Source organism: Netta rufina (assembly GCF_964035555.1).
Source record: "Netta rufina genome assembly, chromosome: 16".
In the NCBI taxonomy this organism is placed as follows: Eukaryota; Metazoa; Chordata; class Aves; order Anseriformes; family Anatidae; genus Netta; species Netta rufina.
The window spans coordinates 12,345,201-12,368,279 of record NC_140140.1 but is presented as its reverse complement, the minus strand read 5'-3'; positions in this window follow the sequence as shown (position 1 = coordinate 12,368,279).

Sequence of the window (23,079 nt, the reverse complement as noted above, 5' to 3'; positions counted from 1 at the left end):
AGCTTTAAATAAAAGTTTTTGTTTTTCGGAAACAAATAAACAGAAAACCCTGAACCTATTTTTTTTTTTCTCCATTTCTTCATTATTAATTGTTAAGAAAACAATTGCTTTGGAATTTGAGGACAATTTTAGTGTTCTTGGAAATATGTCATTTTCGTTAACCACTCTTAGTGAAAAGATACTCAGAATTGAATACCTACAATACTTTTATACACCATTATTATAAGCATTCATCTGGATGTAAATGTTCAAACACCACTTTCCTCCAAAACCAGAATAGAGATGCAGACTTTGAGCACTCAATGAGTGCCTTGATCAGAATGGCTGGAGTACTTTGAAGAAAATGTAACTAGCCCATCTCAGGATAAGTATAGAAAAATCCTTCCCAAATTCCCCCATATCATACAGCTGATGGTCAACTAGTGGATTAGAGTATGCCTGAAAAGTGTGCTGTAATAAACTAGAGTATATAACTGTTGATAAGTTCTTTATCCAACCACCAAGGGATTAAAACAACTCAGTTCTTCATCCTTTTCCTAATTTTCTTTAATTTATTCCTTTATTTTCTTGAGACATTTGGTACTTGACAGTGTTTTGATATTTTAATTTATTTTTCTAACATTTTTCTTTGAATAAATGATGAAGTGGGTTTCCGAAATATCAACGGACAATATGGTATCAAAGAAGGGTTGGATGTTGGTAGAGGTTCATAATTTATTCAAATGTCTCTTTCATTTACATTTCAGAAATAAAGCATAGACATCTGAAGGGCATCTGACTTCCATCAAACAAAGCTGATCATGTTTTCCAAGTGTACTGATGCTAATGATCCATTTTCTTGCTGTGTGTGATTTGAATGGTCTAAACAGTCAAAACATTTTAAAAGACTGATGGTTTACATCAATGATAATTATTGAACTAAGATCTCCCTGAAAATGAAAGTGGTCTTGTATTGTGATAAGTAAAGTCTAGATACTTATTTTTCATTGAATTCTCAAGGAACAGCTTTTTTTTTTTTTTTTTTGTATAGAGGGATAAAATTCCACAAAACAGATGATAGACACTTTTCAAATTACATTCTTTCAACCCACAGCAAAAACATATGTCTTGTGTTGGAGAACTATCTCTTGTTTAATGTCTCTCCCAGCTCCCACAGTTTTCTTGTTTATAAATCTGCCTATCACTTCTTCTGGAAAAACTGCTAGAAGTTATCCTTTACTCTTCCTACAGTTTGTAAAGCTCTTTTTTGTTTTCCTCTTTAATCACTTCTTGCCTCAAAAACAATTCCCTCTTTACCTGTTCTTCCCAAATTCCTGTTCTCCAGATATCAGAATCAATGGTATATCATGCGAGAGCACTTTTATGTATCACTTCCAGCCTCAGTGACTCCGCATTTCCCATTCAAATTATAATGAGCAGCTATTAACTTATGTTCTTAGTTCACTACTGATAACTGCACACAGCTTTTCACAATAGGGGCAGATGTCTTGTTTCTGCTGCCTCATCTCTAGGATCTTGGCATCCCCGGTCATTTGTTCTTTTAGCTTGAAAACTGTTTTCTCTTACTGTGAGCAATTAAATTTGTAGTGAACGTTCTGAAAAAAAAAAAAAAAAAAAAAAAAAAAAAAAAAAAAAAAGTTGCTTCAAGATGCTTCATTTTTAAACCATTTGCAGTACAATTGTGTGAACAAAGTTTCCACATAGCTGCTTACTCCGTGGTGTTTACATGATAACATATGCACACAAATTGGGTAAACTGTCTAAATTAGATTAATCATAGGAAACATCTTTTCACAATGACCTGCCAGTTATCAATGTATACCATGTGTATATATCGATATATATAGACACTGCTATATAAGGTGTTATTCAACAAGGTAATTTTGAGCTTTGAGCAACCTCTCCATTACCATAAAGATGACCATCCAGTTCTTCAACATATACCTGAAGTTTTCAGCAACTGACAATTATCAATTTATCTTTCTATTTTGCTAAAGACTAAATAAAAAAAAAAAAAAAAAATCAATGCAAATGTGGAGTTAAGACTACCAGCACCCTGGAAATAGTGAGCAAATGCAATGACTTTCACTTTTCATCCATTCCACCAGGAAAAATCTTCATGGGTGTTGGATTAAAGTTTCCAGCTATGTAACACTTGTTTACTGCAGTGCTCAATACATAAGAAATACACCTTATATAATGTACCAAACATCCCTTCTTTGCTCCATTGAGGTAAAAAAAAAAAAAAAAAAAAAAAAGGCTAAGACCTCCTGTTGGTGTGAAGTTGATATCAGTTTTATTCATCATCATGAATGGTTTTAAGCTGATGATGTTTAATGAGTTCTACATCATGATAGCTTTCAAGCTGTGACTCAGCAAGAGCCACATATTCAGCCTCTCTAAACATACCTTTAGCTTCCTTTCTCTGACTACTTCATGACACATAAATTACTGTTTCATTGAGCTAATTGGATCCTTGCAGCTCTTAATTTTTTGCAGATATACTATTTTCAAAATAAATGATGAAGCTTCATTTTTGAATACCAAATCAAATGTTTATTGATGTTCATCCTGTTTATCTGCTCAAGGTAATGTGGAACTGTGCCACTACCAGCTGATGGAAGGTGCGAGCTCTCTACTTTCTGGCACCCCAACCTAGATATTCTTTGCTGGTTAAGTCAGTTTTTATTAATTAGGATGGACAGGCAAATAGATGCAACTTACTTACTAGGCCTAAGAAATGAAAAAAGGTAAATGTAACAACTTTGTTTAAGAATCTTGCACTTTCTTACAAAATCATCATTTACAATGGTACATCTCTCTCTACTTTCTGATTTTTTATTTTATTTTTTTTAGTTTCCTTCTCCAGTTTTGTAATAATCTTCAATATCTTTTAGAATATGTCTTCAAGGTATTCTGGGACAAGTATATGACTCTGTAGCAGCCTCAGGCTGCCTGGATAGGCACCAGCTCTGACCTTGAAATTGTGGAATTCATATTAGTGTGGTACTAGCTCAACTTACTGTCTGTACCTCGACAGAATTTATGAGGTTAGGTTCAGCAACCAGCTGCTTGCACGTGCCTAGCTTCTGACCCGTAGCTGGCTTCCATCTAACTGACTTGAAACAAACATCAGATACAATCAATGAAGGCAGAGTCCTGTTCAGTTTCTAAAGTAAAATCCCATCTTCAGATATGGAGGAAATTATAAAGAAAGTATTTAATTTTAAGGTGAACTTCTATCTTTCACACAATGTACTAACCTGCAGGGCAGTCTGCAACACTGCTTCTTCATTCTTGATATGAATAGACTACAACTTCTGCTGCAGTACAAACCATCTTTGGTCAGTCCTGGACAATATTCTAACACAACAAAACTGTACAGATTTCCCAGCTATTTTTATAATTTTTTGGTACTTTGTGAGCTTGGAAGATGTTTTGTTTGGATCTGCCTGATCCAAATGAAATCCATGTAGTCAACTGTCAGAAACAAGCCAGGCTGACTCCCCTAACAGCCACACGGAAGTCTTTGCAGGGACTCAAATTAAATAAACTTTATCTTTCTGTTATCTTCATCCTTTTTATTTTCCTACCATAGCCAGAACTGTCCAGCCCACCATAGCAAAATACAGATAAAGAATACAGCTGAGCATACAGACTCCCTGTATTTAAAGATGGAAATGAGTATAGCCACTAGAATTTTAAAAATGAAAAAGAACACACTCAACTCTGCTACTAACACCTGTTAGTGCTAGATCAACTGGTTTCATTATTTTCTAAGCATCATTACCTCCTCAGGATTGTATTACCAACCTTAACTCTGTGGTCTGATGAAGAATTTACAGGGTTGTCTATTTTGACCTGTCATGCAAGATGTTAGGCTGGATAACTGTAATAATCCCTTCTATATCCCAACTCTCAAGCTTCACGTTTATGCCTTTGTGAAAAGTGTATTTTAATAGTAACTATTTATTGAACTGGTCAAAATATTCACACTTAGTCTCTTTGAAGAGTTTGGCACATCCTTCATGTTCTCCAGACAAAACTACTAGGTATCCTAATCATCAAGAAAAAAGGCAAACTTTCTCTAAAGGCATCTCATTGAATCAAACATCTTTCTTTACAGTTTGGACTTCAGAGATAATGGTATATCCATTTCAACAAACTAAGAACAGTCTGTTCCACTGCTTGTAAACAATGCTAAAATTCAAGAATTGGAACAGAAAACTCTATTCCAGGATGTCTCAGCTCTCTGCATCTCCACAGGCATAAAAGATAAAAAAAAAAAAAAAAAAAAAAAAAAAAAAAAAAAAAAGTTAACAAAACCTCACAATACCTTTATCATGTCTGAAAAAGTTTCTACTGAATAGGTGTGTATGGGTCTAACTCTCTTCTGAAAAGGACTCTCAGCACGATGCACTGTAGCATGAGAACATTTAGAAAACCACTAGTCTGAAATCCTTCAGATGCTACACTGAAATACTTCAGATGTTCTACACAGCAGTATAACTAGTAGCAAAAATGACTGCTGAATAAGTAGAAGCATAACATTCAGTAACCAAGAGATTACATGGAATATGTAAAAACTTCGCATAAAATTTAGAATTCACCTTTTTAGTGAACACTGTAAAATCTCTGAAAAGCAATACAAGCAATACTCACTTCTGGAAACTGACAATTTGTTTCATTTTGGTATAATGATGCTTAATGGCATACTCCCCCCAGTAAAATTATACCAGTTTTATGAAATCAATAGACTGTTCCTGAGCTAAAATTGGCTGAACTACTAATTTTTACTAAGTTTAGCATATATATTTCAATATATATTTATGAATAGAGCAAATCTGATGCATAGAAAATGCATGAAATCAAAACATAAAATCCATCATTTAACAGCATTCTCTTAAACTCTTAAACTCCATTGCGAAATACGTTCATTGGTATAACTTGCAGATTTTCATACTTCGGTTCTGTGCTCTTTGGAAGTATTCTTTAGAAATATTTTGAATAAGGTTTCAGCTGCCCTAAGCCTTTGTACATTGAAGCTTTCTCATAGAGATTATTTAAAACATAAAATGAAAGTTTCTAGCAAAAGTCTTGAGGTTTCTTATCCTATTTTTATTGGACAGACACTGCATCAATGAAGCTTGGAGCATATTGATCCCAAAGAGCTGTTTATCTGTGAAGGCAGCAAACGGATAGTAATTCTCACTATATGTAGTTGTACAAGCAACAGTGCTACAAAAGGCCAAGAAAAAAAAAAAAAGTGAGTTTCTTAGGTTTCTGTTTTCAATTGCTACACTAAATCTGTATGTAATTTTTTGTTGCTTTGTTGGAGAAATGACTATATTTAACTTTTTTCTTTTCCCCTTTCTCTTTAAAATGTAACACATTTCAGAATAGCAAAATTCATTGACCACTTTGTAGTTACAATGCCAAGAATCAAGACTTTAAAGTATGTATACCGGTTTTATATAAACTGTACAAACATAGTGTTCTTGCTAACAAATGAAGAATAGATTCTTAATGCAGTATGACATAATGAATAATTTCTGCTTTCTCTTTAGACACTATATCCTTAAGTGTACCAACAAAACAGCTGGCCAGATTTGTTAACTGTTTTTTGGCCTTCAACTCTCCTTTTATAATATCAATTAGCTTTGATGTCATTTTAACTTTTATATGTTCTAAATAACATAAAGCATTATTTTATGTTCTTTTAATTCTGACCATTTTATCAGACCTAATAAAATGCAATTAACAGTAAAAGGTAACATTATTCTTTAAACCAGAATCACAGAATCACACTTCTTTTTATTTTCTTTTATAGGCTATTAGGAGCTTTAGGAGCTATTTTTTTGAGCATCTTCTCTACATGAATACCTCTGTGTTAACTACAATCTCATCAACTTGAGATCTATTATTCTTCAGAGACTTCACGTGTTCATAATGTAAACTCTCTCTTCCCATACCTACCTGCCAGATAACTCAGAGACCAAATCTATTGTTAGAAGTCTGCTTAGCTGGAGCATTGCAAGTAACAATTGTATTTATACCTGAATGCTCGCAAGGGAAGAATGAAGTATATTGTGTCAAAATATATAAAGACCACAATCAGATGTATTTCCCCATTGTGTCACTGAACAAAATGGTGCCTATCAAAAAAAAAAAAAAAAAAAAAAAAGTTATTGGGTTATTGGCAGGTTCCAAAAGCTCAGTCCAGCGTGTCATGGCACATCTTGATTGAATCTTCAGACATATACAGTTTTTCTAAAGTACATTGCATTATTTTGAATATTCTATTGTGATTAGTTTTCAAAAGATTATTTTTCTCCAATAGTTATGCAGCATTAGCCACATTAATTCAGATTGTTAGAGCAATCAGACACAAATATTCAGAAGTTTGTTAAAATTAACTGAAAAAAAATGTAACGCAAATCAGCAAATATACTACAGATTATCTGTTTCTTTGGCCTGCTCTCTGTTTCCATATTTGCTAATGTACATCTTTGACAAATCTTAAATACCAGTTTTTATTTTTGGTAGCTGTTAACACATTGACTTACACTGAATTCACCACATTCATTCATGTGAATTTGACGTTTTGAAAACTGGAAGATAACATAAACTAGATTTTGGTGTTTTGAAATTTTGTTTTTAAAATGGCAGTAATATACCAGAAACAAATTTTTAGGGCTCTATAAGAAAAAAAAATATTTCTGTTAATATAAATATATTTCTGTTAATATAAAAAATCTAACATGAGGAAAAAAATGTAGTTTCCTCCTGACACTTGAATAATTGGTGACACTTGTGCTTTAACCAAAGGTGGATACTGATCTGGTCTGTTCTTTGAAATCTGCATAATCACAAAACTTCCAAATATTCAACCGCAATAATGAAAAGTATTCTAATATGTGTTATTTGCAGCAAGAGCAAGATGATACAACCATATTTTTCAGGATTAAACCTCCTAAACTAAATCTCCATACTGGAATGATTTATGAATCAATAAAATTTAGCAAAAACTAATTTCAGGGGGTGATACTACAAAAAAAAAATGTTCACAATGAAAAAATGGAGTAGAACTATTCACCCTAATGCAGTATTCCAATTCACTATATATTGTACAGTCAATTAGTACTCTGTATAATTGTACAATTAATGAACATTAAAAAATTCCACGGTTTATTTCCACTACTAAATGTATTTACTTATTTAAATTGCATGTTTAAAAAACTACAAATACACAAACATGCAACTCAGTTCATATATTACTAAGATTACATTAATCAAGTATATGTGGAGAATTTTTTAATTGTTAAACAATTCATTCTGTGTTGTAACATGCTGATGATGTAACTGTAAACTAATGTGATTTTTTTTTCCCAGAAAATAAACAAGTATTAATTTTACCTGTACCAATGTTCCTACACAAATTGCAATCCCTATACCACAAAATCCTAAGCAACCTAAAATATTTTCCCGCTCTACTCTGCGCTGGTGCGGCCTCACCTCGAGTACTGTGTGCAGTTCTGGGCACCACAGTATAAAAAGGACATGAAACTGTTGGAAAGTGTCCAGAGGAGGGCTACGAAGATGGTGAAAGGCCTGGAGGGGAAGACGTACGAGGAACGGCTGAGGTCACTGGGCCTGTTCAGCCTGGAGAAGAGGAGACTGAGGGGAGACCTCATCACAGTCTACAACTTCCTCGTAAGGGGGTGTCGAGAGGCAGGAGACCTTTTCTCCATTAACACTAGTGACAGGACCCGCGGGAACGGGGTTAAGCTGAGGCAGGGGAAATTTAGGCTGGACGTCAGGAGGGGGTTCTTCACAGAGAGGGTGGTTGCACACTGGAACAGGCTCCCCAGGGAAGTGGTCACTGCACCGAGCCTGGCTGAATTTAAGAAGAGATTGGACTGTGCACTTAGTCACATGGTCTGAACTTTTGGGTAGACCTGTGCGGTGTCAAGAGTTGGACTTGATGATCCTTAAGGGTCCCTTCCAACTCAGGATATTCTATGATTCTATGATTCTATCAATTAATTTTTTTTATTACACATCTTATTTTCCATCCCTTGCTTTTTTGTTTGTTCATTTGATTGATTGATTGTTGGTTTTGGGTGCTGGTGATTGTTGTTGTTTGGGTCTCTGCTTTTATTTACTTCAGGAAACAAAAAAGGGGGGGGGGACCCCTACACCTGCACTGACATACACAGATCATATCTTATCCTCCTAGTAACACAACGTGCAATTCAAATGTAGCTCTTTACAATGTAGTCTACTATATTTAAATTATTATTATTTAGGACCACATTAGCTTCATAACAGTTCTGCCATTAATCTTTCTTCTCCTTTATTTAACATTTCTCCACAACCTAGTGCTCTGAACTAGCATCTGAAAATAACTGGCTTTTATGCAGTGAATCACTGGGTGTCCAGCCCTCATTTCTGTATGTACAGATCTAAAGACCAGAATTTTTCTCTATATACACTGTACTAATCCAGCTATACAGAACTCTTAAAATAGTGTTAATTTGGATGCTATAAAGACTTTTCCATTTTCATAATAAGAAAAAGCAACTTAATGTAAATTTAAATCTCTCAATTTAAACAGATAATAGAATAGATACAAATAGATACAGTGGGTGTTTATTCAGTACATGGCACTTCTGAGACTTCCCTTTGTGCCCTGATTTATATTTTTATTAGAGAGCATCTAAGCAGGTGCTATCAAATTATTTATATTCTCCCCAGTAACTTCAATCCTTTGGTTTCTTTAGGGAGACAACCTGACCCATGAATCTGGCTAATATCCACGCTTGCCAGGGCTCACACATTCTGGAGAGTGGCCACATCCACATCACACAGGATTTGGCAAGGTTCTCTCTCAATCCCAGATGCTGCTCTTGGGGCCCTGAGACACAGTGCTTTACTGTGGTTTTCAGCTCAAAATGCTCACAGATTGCCAGCTTGACAGAGGATTCTGATTGACTGTTCCATGCTTAGGTTCAATTGAGAGAGAATTAGTTTATCAGGAAGTCTAGGAATAAATTTGCAGTAGACTAGGGCCTGGTAGCAAAATAAGTCATATTTACAGCCTGGGTACATTTATATAATACAGTTTCAAAAATCCCAGGAAGCAGACAATTAAAGAAAACACTAGCATTTTGGGATCCTAATACTGAAGAACAGTCTTCAAAAGCATTACCACTCCCCATGTCCTTTCTGAATCCCCCAAATCAGACACTGACTATTTACAGAGTAGCCCTTAAAAACAAAAATCCTCAAATATGACCCTAATATAGGTCCTGCTGAGAAGTACTCCTGATTATTCTATCAGATGTTCCAATAAAATATATTTCCTTTTGTCCTGTCAATGACTTTTAAACCATATTATCTAAACCAAAATACCACTGGAAGGATTGAGTTCATCACAGAATACCAATCCTAAATCTCTCTACTTAGGTGACAAGATGAGGGCACGGGCAATACCGTTTATTTTAGTCTTCACTTTAACTTTTTTCTCTGTGTTAAGTGCTATGTGAGAACAGTGGTTTTTCAATATTTATCCTGCTGCTTTGTACTGTGTTATTCCCAGGGAGGTATTTCTATATAACATACTCTCAAGGGTTATGTATATTCCCTAACTATACGTTTGCCCACAGCAAGTACATTAGGGGAACTGATGATGAAAAAGTGAAGGAAAAGCAGGAAGACTTGAAGGTATGAAAATAATACAGCCCTTAAGGAACAGATAAGCCACAGGCTGAGATTCACAGAAATTTTAAACATATTAACAAAGGTAAAAAATACAGAATTAAAAAGATTGAGGTTTGAAGATATTTTTCAAATACATTAAGAACAATAGATTGACAAAGGACTTAAGACTCTGAAGGTCAGCAAGAGATACTTATCACTGAAAGGGATGTTTTAAAATTAAGTCTAAAATAGGAAGATGTACAACAGAAACAGAGCAACTGCATTCGTTCAAGTTTAGCTTATGTGATGTGAATACTTTGAGTTTCACATCCTTTAATCTTTTTCAGTGCCCAGCTGAGAAAACCTCTGATACAGGGTCCCCTATCAGTAAACTATGGCAGCATCCCATAGGACTTATTTTCAAAGAGTTAAAAAGTGAAACCTATGAAAAATACTGAAACCTATGAAAAATAATACAAGTCATTTTTGTGAAGAGAAATTGAATTCATAAAGACTGTTACTTATCAGGAATTAGTTTTCCACAGATACTAGCATGTATTTAAAAATCCCTTACCTGCTGTGCAGCAGCTAGAGAGTGAAAGGAAAAAGAGGTTAAAGATGGCCTTGGAGCGTCTTTTGTAAGAGACCTATGACTGATGGCTAAAAAAGCCTAAAGCAAACTACAGAGGTTTTCCTCAGGGTGTTAAAAAAAAAAAAAAAAAAAAAAAAAAAAAAAAATTAAAAATCTGCAAAAAGGTTTTTTGTTTTGTTTTGTTTTGTTTTGTTTTGTTTTCTCTGAAACTGGAGCTGGGTCTTTATAATCTTTAACAGAAACTCAAGATAAATTTGAAGTGATTTGTGGCAGAAAAAATTCTTACAAAAGTAAAAAGTTGTCATACAACCAACCTAGAGAAAAAAAAGTTTTCAGATACGGGCAAATTAAGTGCTGAAATAGATAAAGCACAAAGCATGCAAATACTGGTAATGTTGTGTATGAGGGAGTTTTTCTTAAGCTTGCATTTCCTGTTTGAAAAATTGGAAGGAAAATTAAAAGCAGATCTACCACTGTCACTTACTGACTGACTTTTTTCCTGTAACCCTTTCAAGCAATATTAAGCTTTTGATGCAGGCGCAATCCCAATTCTATGCACAACTTTGTCAATTATATTTGTTTCCATTAAACCAATTATAAATATGTTAATAATTTGTAGGCTTCCATTGTCAGACCTGTCCTTGGTTTTGTGCCATTGCCTCACCTCCTATCACTCAATCTTAGGGAAAGATAGAAACTCCTCTGTCAATACCTCCTTCAGTTTCATCTAGTATGCACTGCTTCTCCAGTGAAATGAAAACAAGAATCTGAGGATCACTTGTCATGAAGTACATGAATATAGCTGAGCAAAGAAGGACTGCAGTTAGCTTAGCTAAAGTTGTGTAAATGTTTTTCATTACTCAGTGTGAACATCCTACTTCAATCTTGATAATATACGAGCATTCTAAGTCTTGACATTTAATGTAATCATATGTGATCACTATGACTGACAACCATAATTGCTCACCTTAACTTAGTCTCCTACAGCCAGCAAAATCACTTAAAACAATCTTTCCTCTCGTCTCTCAACTATTTTTGTTTCCTTTCATCAGAACTCGAATATGCTTGGTCTTGAATTTTCTCATTGTTTTACTGTAATTTATCCTATTTTATATATTTTTTTAAGGCTCTTGAATGAAAAAATCATGCCATCAAAAAACATTGAGAGAACTGCAGATACTAAAGCATTTATACTGTGCACATTTTTTCCTTTCAAAAACCACTCTCCAAAATCTCCAGAAGCACCTGAATCATAAAACCAGGCTATCAACAGCTGTACATGAACACGGTTCTCATGATTTTAACGTGGTTATGCTTGGTCACACTTTAAATAGAGATTAAAAACATCAAAAGAAAATCGAGTACATCTTATCCTCTGTTACTCTCAAAGTCACATAAGTTTTCTTTTGGCCAAATTTATCTCTTTTTTTTTTTTTTTTTTTAAGGAGAACACTTCCACTCCATCTTACAGCAGAGCTTGAGAAATTGATGCAATATTACTTCTCCAATACAATATCCATAAGTATATACAGATATTAGAGAAAGCAACGCTGGAAGAAAGGCTCAGAAGTAAAAATTTACATCTGTCTAAATCAACTCTTTTCCAAAAACAACTCGCATATTTATATTAAATATATATTTCAAGTAATAATAAATTAAAATTTTACCTAAAAGTTCCATTGTTTTATTTCTTATTGAAAGCTCATATTTGCAAAATATGATATATATGAAGTACATGATTTAATTTCAGACTATGTTTATATGACATTTCCGGCTCACAATTTGATTTTATTTTTTCAAGCTGCTTTCCTCAAATTTATTTGACCTGTGCACACAGAAGAAATGGTCTAATTTAAAATGCTCTAAATAAGTTTCAGCTTTACACTCATGGCCATATTGGATACAAGCATGCCTCATAACTCCTGATAGTGTCTGTTATCTGTGAAAATATACGAGATCATTCTGGTATAATCTTTCTAGGCTTTATTAGTCTTATAAATTATGTGTCAACATTTTTGCCAGCTATCCAGTGGCAAAAGGCATATGGAAATAACTGCTTTTTCTAATCATTCAACCACTGAAAATTAGAAAAGTGGGTTTTCTTTGAAATATGAAGAAAATAAGTAGATCTTCACAGAGTATCTGAATGCTGATATTGATTCCTTCTATTTTTCCCTTCCCAGGGTGAAGTTTCTCCACACTACTGTCTCCTATAACAGATAACGTACTTACAAAAAGTGTCGGTCAAAGATTTAAGCTTTCCATAATGAATGTTCAGACCATTACATGACCACCCCATAGATGCACTACATGTACCCATGCATTAAATAATAAGTTAAAAATGCATATCATAAGAAATTTCCACTTTTCCCATAACTTTGCAGGTTTTTTCACTGTTCCTCCTGCTCTTTCCTTGTTTTGTTAAGAACCACCAGTTACTTGAGAGCTTTGAATTCGACACAAAGATCCAAAGACGAGGGAGACATGAGGGTTGGGGTGGTTTTAGTTATAATTATATCCTTATAGAATATATTCAACATTGATATTCCTTCTTAGTAGTTATCAATTTGACCTCTAATGAATAGAACAGATTTATGGGAAAGTCATTAAGGAGACAGGTTATGACTTCAGTGAATCATACTGACTGATAATTAACAGCATATATTGAGCAATTTATGAGAGCTCAGAAAAAAATGAACTTCTGCACTGTGAACTTTAATATAGTACAGAGATGAGACAGTTAATCTACTATTAGCTGTTCACAGGAACAACAAGAGAAAGCCGTGGTCAGTCTTGATTCCCCCAAAGGTTTGTTTCTTCCCCTTAGAACTCCTTTCCACTCGCTACAAGTAGAATGCAAAGGAAATGATAACCACTAGCTAAGTATCTAACTTGAAAGGGTCAATATACTTACAAATTGTATTTACTAATTAATACTTGTATTCAGTAATTATATAATAATTACTGTAAGTTGTTTACTGTAATGTTATTTCAAAAGTTTTAGCTGAATAAATATGCAGAATTCTAGGCTTAAAGAGAAAATTTCAGTTTTCAGTGAAACTGAACAACAAAACATTGAAAATTACACGAGCGTAACTACCTTCTCCAGACTAAAAATATACTATTGTCCTTTTCTAATAACATGCTTAGAGTGTATTATTCATAAATTGCCACTAGAATGAAGTGTGATGGTTTAAAAAAAAAAAAAATCTTTATTGCTGTAGAAGAAAATTTGAGCCTTTCTGGAGGACATGCCCCACAGAAGTCACAGAGAATACAGTTTTAGAGTAACTATGTAATTTGCTTACGCAGAGTCATCCAGGTAGATCCAATGAAAGGCTGGGGCCCTCAATCTGTGTGCTACTGCTCAGCCTTGTGTCAGTTAAAAACATCTGATTTTATTTATGTAAACAATCTCACTGATGCCTCAAACTCACAAATCTAAAAGCATTATTATTTCATTGATGCTACAATGAATACTAACTCACTGCTACAGTATTATTCTGGTTCTTATTATGAGAAAAAAAATATTTTTTTCTCATAAAAAATAAATAATTCTCTATAACAATTCTTAAAAGCAGCAGAAAAACAGGATCTTCAGTATTCTACAGTTTGGAAAGAAAAGTTATGTTTTATCATGTTGCAGAAACACTTTCTTCAGAAGAGAATAGCAAGATATGCAAATAATAATTTTTTTTTTACATTTACTTCAATAAGGAAAAACTATGCACAGTGCGGATCAGGGCAGCAAAGAGGCAGTCCACTAGTATGAATTCATCAAGAAATCTTATGTCTGATTTGTGACAGAATCCTTCAAGGGAAAAAATTTTAAAATTCATGGTGAGTCAAACATAGGAAGAGCAGTACATAATTTTCTTGGACTTCAATAACACTTTATCAAAAGCAGCACACAAAAGAAATAAATGTACTAGATGATCTTATAGTGGGAGAAAGCTCCTTGAATCGACATAGAAATGCATTGGATTCAGTAGAAGAAGAGAGAATTAAACTGTTAAGCACTTGAAAGGAAAAAAATACTGTGGAGATTACTATTCTTAAACATTTCATTATACTTTTATTTGAGAATGCCTAAAGTTTTATCAGCTTTGTCTACCAAGCATACATTGAACTGCAAAGTGAAAATAATCTCTAGATGATTTTTTTTCGGAAGTTTATGGCTAGTGTTTTTGTTTTTGTTTGTTTGTTTGTTTTTTTAATTTTATTTTGTGCAGAATCTGAAATAGAAAATCAAGATGCGAAGGTCAAGGGGGGCAGCAATGGAAAGATAGTGTAGGTTATATGCTCTGTGACCATATCTGTCATAGACTTCTGGGTATATCATTTAATCTTCCTACATCCTTGTTCCTTACATGTTAAAATAAGGTCACACTCCTTCAACAGATGAAAAAGGATAGGCATGATGTCTCACTGGCTAGGACAAACAGGTAAAGCTTAAATAGAATAAAAACTTTCTTGCCACATAAATGCAAAAATTACAAATATATACAGTAAGGATATTTCAGTTATATGGTTCAAGAATACAGTGGCCATTTAAAGAGATGTTCCCTGTGCAAACAGAAAAGAACTCGCAAAAAAGACCCATCACTGCCCTACAGATGTGGGTAAACCTATCTTAACAGTTTCTATTATTTTTTACTTCAGAATGATATAGTAGAAAGGCTTTACAGATTAGCGATGGCTTGTGTATTTATCTTCCTTTTCCCACTTCAAGCACAGACTAACTCCTGCATTCATGTTTTCTTGAGACAAGCTACAGATTTAATGAGCTGTTCTACTTTTATTTTGTTTCTGTGAGGACACTCTTTGGCATGAACAGCTCTTTAAGAAAACCATAGATAGAATTTTGCTTGTTATTAATTTCTACTGTTGGAAAATGTGACAACTACACAAGGATTCAGAGCAAAGTTACTTTGAATATTCTTTATATTCTGAATTCCTTACTCCATTATATACTAAAACTGCTGTGAGAACACAACTCCAGTTGGATCCAAATTCCAATATGAAACCCACTGTAAAGCACATCCTTCCAAGAATGCATAATTAGGCAGCATTTGTTAGAGTCAATTTGAGTGCATAAATTATTGAACATGGGTTAATTTTGGTTGGATTAAAAGCACCACCTGTTCACTCCTATAAAAAAAGTGCAGTAATTTCTGTCTCAGTGAAGTATTTAATCCTTATATGTTTGGTTTTATCCTTTCAGTATGCAGTTGGTTTATGAATACCCTCCACTGCTCAGAGAGTCAACATGTGCCCCATTTATTGAAAACATAAGCAGTATATTGCCTTTGCTCATCACAAGACTGATAGTGAAGTACTACAATTCAAAATGTGTTTTCCAGCTGGGGAAAGCAGTGAAGATAAGGGTAGCTTGGACACATGTACCAGTGTGTGTAAAGGCTTAAATTGCTGGAAGGCAAACTGCTGTTCATCAGTAAAGTTCAGAGCACTAGTTGTAGTTAATGCTTTCTATGGAGCTCTTGAGATGCAAGACTTAATGACTGCTAGAAAACACTTACTTAACTAATGCCTTTCAAAGAAGTTGTAGCATTCTGCTCCTAGCAATAGCTGTTGCATACCAGCCTGCTATGGAAAATATTCCTTTTGTCTTCTCCCGTAGACTTTTTTTTTTTTTTTCCAAATGACAAGCTTAAAAATGGTTTTACAACTGTGAAGTTTAAAAACTGTCTCTGTAGACTGCAATCACAAACAATCACTATAGATTTCAGTGCAAATCTTTTTCCACTGAATTTTTCATCCCTGATGCTCTGATGAACCCTCAACTTGCTTTGCAACTGATGAGACCATGAAAATTCACAACTTGAGAGGAGAAACAGAAGATTATGAATCACCTGAAGTCTATGTGGATCCACAGGACACGAATCCTGTGGTACTTTTGTAAACAAGGAGATTCATAGCCATACCTTAAAAAGAAAACCAGCTATCATATACTGCTCTTTTTTTCCATCTTAGTGCAGATTGTATATTCTATACAGTCCTTCCCACCTGGAAGTGGCTATTTTATCAAGGTACAGTGTTAAAAGTTTATAAGGTAACACTTACTGAAATAAACACTTTAACAAAAATATTCATCAAATGCAGTTTTGAAACAGTGGAAGACTTTATACAAGAATTTCTCCTTTAAGAAGTATTCCAGGGACATTTCCAGTCCTTCAAACAAGACAAAGTGAGCTCTACATATTACAAAAGCATTACTGTCAGAAGCATGAGATGTTCAAAGCAGTGACACATTTAAAGACTCTCAATATAGGGGACACTGTGTGTATTCTGTGGAGACTGGGCTTACAGACACCCTCTCTCCTCATCTATTCAATCTGACTATGGTATTTAAAACCCCAAGTATTCAGTTTCATCAGAGATATTAAAAAAGAACCCAGGAAAACAAGCCCAGAACAAATAAATAAATAAAACTACCATGGTTACAATACACAAACATAGCAACAAGGTAGCAATAAGATTAAAATGTTCCTCATAAATGAAGATAAGCATTTTAGGATTATTTTTCTGACAGAATAGGATGAGAGCACAAGAGAACATGCATGTGTAGGAATCCTGAGAGTGGCAGCCAGGCCTTCCATCTTCCTCGTGCTTCTGTTCATTCCTCCACCCTGATATCACATTTAATTCTGTGTCTTGAGGGTTTAACTGGCAGAGAAGTGCAAAGAAAGTAAAAGCTTTATGAAGCATGCATATGACAGGAGTAACAGGACACAAATTTAATATGAACCAAATTTTGAACAAAGATTAGTCATTCAGTTTTTCTTTGCTAGAATTAGGCCTTTGTGTTTGAAAATGTTAATTCAGGTAGCCTTATTGCCATAAGCTTAAACCGATCATTATAGCTCTGGGAGTTCAGTCTGAATTCAATAAAGTGATATGTAAAGTACTGGTCCCTCAAATCCCAGCAGTCTTCTGAGAAAGTATCCTTATTCATAAAAACAGTTATGCCACTTCAAGGCATGAACTTCTAGAAACTCACTCAGCTGGACAAAGAGTATAGCCCTTTCTCACAGTATGCAGCAGAGACTGGCACTAAGCACTAAAGATATGCGACTCTTGGTGATCTCATCCTGTAGCTGTTCATGCAAAAAATTGTTTTTCTCTTTCACTTCCCACAGATCCAGGCCTTTTGATTTTGGTTTGATGTGAGGATTCAAAAACATAACTGTGAAATCAACTTGGTTTCACCTGGCTTGAAGTAAAAACCAGCCGGTTTTATACACTTCCCATCACACTTAAAAGCCTGTTCAGTCCAACCAATCTTTTCTTCACAATGCTCACGCAAATTTTCAATTTGTTAGCGAATGCAAAGTAAACCTCATTGATGTAGGAGGTCTACAGAACCCTCCGGTTACTCTAAGTCCAATTTACAAAATCAGCACTATAGATTACAAGCTCCAGCATTTGCACTTATCACATAGTGTATATATATATATATATATATATATATATGTTTGTTAAGAATTTTATTTTTTATAAAGTAGCAAGAAAATTTTAGCATTTTTCATTTGATGTCAAGTGCCATCTACCAGACAAATCCAGGCACTTTTTTTCCTTTTTTTTTTTAAAAAAAAAAAAAAAAAATCAGGAGGATGCAAAATAGGTAGAGAGACTACATTTGAATGTTTATGATTTTTATTTAATAAGTAGCAGCTTACATAAATCCTCAGGTATGTAAGATTAATTCTTTGCTTTCTAATCCTTGTTCAAAAGAAGGCATCCGCTTTTACATTTAGATCAGGTTTTAGCATCTCTTTTAAAGCATTTGACAAAAATTAAAAATGCAGATAGCTGTACATCCAAAAAAAGCCCTGGTAATTCTATTGATAGTCATCTGCTATTTAGTACGTCTTTGCAAGAACCATGATGAGCTGTCACACATTACCTGTTTGTTACAATATTTGCCTTGGTGATATTTTCCACTAAGGTGGAAATATCATACATATTTTACAATGGAGAGATTGGCATTTCAAGCACTAACACAGATCTGCGTTATCAGGCTAAAGCCTCAATATTAAATGGGAAAGTAAATCTATGGGAATATACACCCAGTTTAGCCATTTCGTTTAGAGAATTAGCGAACAAGCAAGCCTGTGAAAGTATGTGGAGCTGAAAAAACTCTTGACATAGCAATTCTGCTTACATGGGCAAGTCTAGTTAAATGAACAGCCAAGACCTTCCTAAAAAACTTGGTTCCACTACCCTACAAACTTATTTGAAATAAAAGAAAAAAAAAAAAAAGGCAGCTTAAAAATGCTCATACATCCAGACTCAGACTTCCTACTCTGCCAAACCAATTTTATTCACTTCCTTTTAGTCATTCCTTTCCTGAGATTGTTCACATTTACATGCATTTACAGTGCTCCAAAAATGTGTTCCCTTGGACAGGTGCTTCCCTTGTCTTGTACTTGGGTTAGACAAAGATGAAGCTCACCTGTTCCTCAGCAAAACAGTTGAACAAAAAAGTAAACTGACATTTCTCACTTTCCATAACTCAAATTCATACTGAATGTTTATTTGAATGTTGCAATCTAATGACCACAGAAATGTGAAAAAAATTCATAAGGGCCAGGAAACATCTCACCTCTTATCCCAAGGCAGAATCAACTATCAACATTGAGACTCTACACATGAAACATTGCTTGTATTAGTACCTCCTAGCTTCTGCCTAAGTTGGAAGCTTTTCATTGAACTTGGGAATTGAGGTTTTCTTTAATACTTAATTACTCCATATTTTATTGAAGTAACTCCACATTTCATAATCTGAAATAACATAATATATGTCAAACCAGTAAGTCCCTTCATGGCATGTGCATTGGCATCAAGCACACTGCCAGCACTGACTCAACTATTTTCCATTCAATTACAGAACACACTGATTTACCCGCTGATTCACCTGAAATTCAATATGTCATTGAGAATTCATCTAAATTACTTGCTCATAAGTTAACATTGAATGCTAACACAGACATTGAATTATATTATCTTTCAGCAACTAGAAGATATAATTGCAGCTGACAAGGTCTGCTTTATTTCTTCTGTTTTTCAATTTTTATTTAACAGATCCTGCCTTTTAAATTCAATACTCTGTGGCCAAAAGAAATACTTTATTTTGTAGGACTTATGATGCATCACAGCAGGTCACACAATCAATGTTTCTGTTTCATCTACTAAATATGGTTCAGACATCTCATGAGCAGTCTGGTGGACTGCAGACAAAACAGTCTGCTAACTGTTCCTGCTTTTACTCACTGAAAAAAACTATTATCCTGAAATTACATTTCAGTACATGAAACGGATATTCTTCTGTTAGCACAGTCACTAGCAGGCATGTAAATTAAATTTGTAAAAATACGATCCATGTAAGATCAAACAGAAGTATCTTGATAATTCCTAGAAGGATGAGCACATTATCTGTCATATCCTTTTTTTCATTCATAATGTTCTTTGGCATATGTAATGAAAAACAAAATTCAAATAAAATTTAAAAATTCAATCCAAATTTTAATTTAATTTTTCCAGTGCTACATACTAAACTGAAACAGTAATCCAGAATCCTGAATATTTATAGTATCTAACCAAACCTGATTAGCAGTGAAAATTTCATCTGTAATTCATTAGAAAAGTATTTTTTGCAAAACAAACAGGATAATCTCTTCAACTCTTCAATGGAAATAACACAAGATTGGTATCTGCTACAGTGTTTTGAACATCTTTACGCTAACACAATGAAAGATGCATACAAATGCATCTCTTACCCGTAAATTTCAAAACAGGCAGACGTATTGTGCTTTTTTTTTTGTTTTTGTTTTTTTGTTTTTAATACAAATTGTCTTCCAAAAGCAAATTCCGTGTTTATCTCAATGGAAGGGGAACTAAAAACTTCAGTTATTTGTATGTTACAGAGCAGCTGAACCTGTGATATGGCCTACATATGGCCTATCCAGCAGATATTCTTTCATAAAAAAAAGTCATAAAAACTATGGTTTCTAGAGTATCTGCAAAGAATTTTCTAGAGTATTTGCAAAGAATGATTTAGTTGTCCCAAGAATCAAAAGAAAATTTGGAATACTGAAATCGTAGGGAGGGCTACATACTGAACAGAAAGTTTGCCAAAGTAAATTATCCAGACAGGAATTTTCTGGCACAATTAGTAAGTTGGTGCATTCATACATGTATTACTCCAAATTGCAACTGCATTTTCCTATGCTGTATGTGAAAGATGTTATTCTAAATATAAGACACTTGCCCAAAACATATTGAGGAAGTTATTCTTCCATGTAGATTACAAATGCAGAGAATTACTTCTAAAAGAAAACTAGAGACATTAAGAAAATGTGTACTGTTCCTTTTATGTTAATATTGCCCTGAATTTTGGCATATTCAGCCTCTAAGTAAGTTAGTGCCTGCAATGTTTTGTCTGCTGCATTCTTAAATTAACATGTTACTAAAAATGGCTGAAGATCTGCTATTTTTAATGATACTTATATCACTAAAAAGGAATAAATTGCAAGACTTGTTACTGTTGACCATGACACTTAATACTTTTGGTTTAATACATTTTCAGGGTTGGTTTTCCCCATGGCATAAGAAAGAAACCTTCCTGTTTTTATTCCTTAATACTCATGGATAATTTAGTAATCAGAAAGGAAACTCCAATTTATTTTTATTGTTTATATTATAGGCTGTTCAAAGAGTCTGCCTTCAAAGTCAGTGTTTTCATTTTGAAGCAAAAATTGGGCCAGTAGTTATTCTGCATTAAGGAACTTGGAAGCCAAAGATTTAGCTTCATGCAGGGAGGGATGGGCACAGGATCTGTAATTTCAGTAGTTTTGAAGAAGTATATTCTTCCATTCCTATCACTGGTTACATCAGCTTTGCTTCTAAGTGATATCTACCAATACAGATATATCACTGATACAATTCTGTAGATGATATTAGCTAACGTTGAAAGCTGTGTTAAAGACAAAACTCCAGCATCAATTCAGGTTACATCATAAAATGGATCCTACAAAGGCCTGCTGTTGATTCCAGAAACCAACTCAAATCCTGTTTGATCCAGGTAACTGACGCCAGTGGGCTGAACTGGCAACCACCTCTGCTCCAAATAGTGTTGGCAGAGGATTATAGACCAAATTGGTCCTGGAAATCTCCAGCAATTTGGTAAAATAATAGAGTTAAACAAATTCATTAGCAAAATGCTGATAACACTATTGTCCAAACACAGATGTGTACCTATCAATGTCAGCTGAAATTGCATAGGTCTTAAGCCATGAGGTAGAAAAGTAACTTTCCATCAAGACATGTCTTCTAGTGGTCTTTCTGTATTTAAGTATTATAAGTTCCTGAATTATTACAAACGCTGACACTTGAGGACTGGCTAAGCTTGTGGGAACTAGATGTACTTCTCTAGATGATTACAAACCATTCATCTGGCTAATATGAGGCCAAATTTGGCCTGACTGCCTGGCTCAAGGGAATATAATTAACTCTGCAGTCAGGTTGCATTTGGAAAGTAGGATGAGCCCCAAGAGGTGCACGCACATGTGAGAGAGCTAATGCTGCCACCCAGCGTATAGAAATGGACTTGCAATGAACATTGACCTTTTTTTTATATATGTATATATATATATATTACACACACCCTTCTAAACAACCATTCGAAAGAAAAAAAAAAATAGGAAAATGCATAAATAGATTTTAGAAATGCCCTACATTTTTGACCTGTTGGAAAACAATTCCTTACATACTAACACTAAAACGTCCTCACCAGTAAGGGATGACCTTAGGAAACCATGTTTGAAAACAGCTAAGTACATTTAAGTGTTATTGATTGCACAAGTAATAGCGCCAAAAGTGATTACACAGTGTGGTACTTACAAAGATAATTACACTTCAGAAAATCAAAATTAATTTGTACACTTCTGCTACACTTTTAAAGTTGTTGACATTTCATTGTAGTGCTTCTAATGAAATGAAAATTATTAATAATTGTTTCTACTTCAGTGTGACAAATGTCATTTAGGTTGTGAATTTGTCAGTGCCTCATCAGATGACTAAGTTGACTTTTGGCTCATGTTAATATTTGAAAGGTTATTTGTATTTTTTTCAGATGCCAGCTTACACAGTCCAAAAGAATTATGATGCCAGTTCCTAATAGTGAAGCACCTTGTGTTGTGTAGTTCTCTTTTCTTAGAAGTCACCTGAAAAAGTATTTAAAACACACCAAATATACACAATGCATAATGAAGTTTCCCAAAGAGAAGATCAAAGAGCTTACTTTACACTGTTTCACTGTTAAATTGGATTGAAGGATTAAACTAGTACAAGTCATGTAACACCAGGACCACTATTTAGTCCTTTCCAAACTTGAGTCTAATTTTGATATACAGTGAATTATATGGCTCAAATATGGAAAATTATCAAATGAATAAGAAAAAAGCATCACACAGAATATCTACTGTGTAAAGTAAATGTTGAATCATGTATGCCTCAGTGTTTGTCTCACACAGGATGTTCCTATATACATTTATATAATCAGTATAAATAAAATAATGATGTTTCAAAAATATTGCAGGGAACATATTTTGTCAAATACCCTTAGAGTACTTTAAAAGCATTAAACAACTAAAATTCACATAATCTCTGAAGACCCTTACTTTCATTTCATACTTACTTTTATTTCATAGTCAGGTGAACTGACAACCAGATCATATGACTAGGCAATTACAGTGAACCAATCA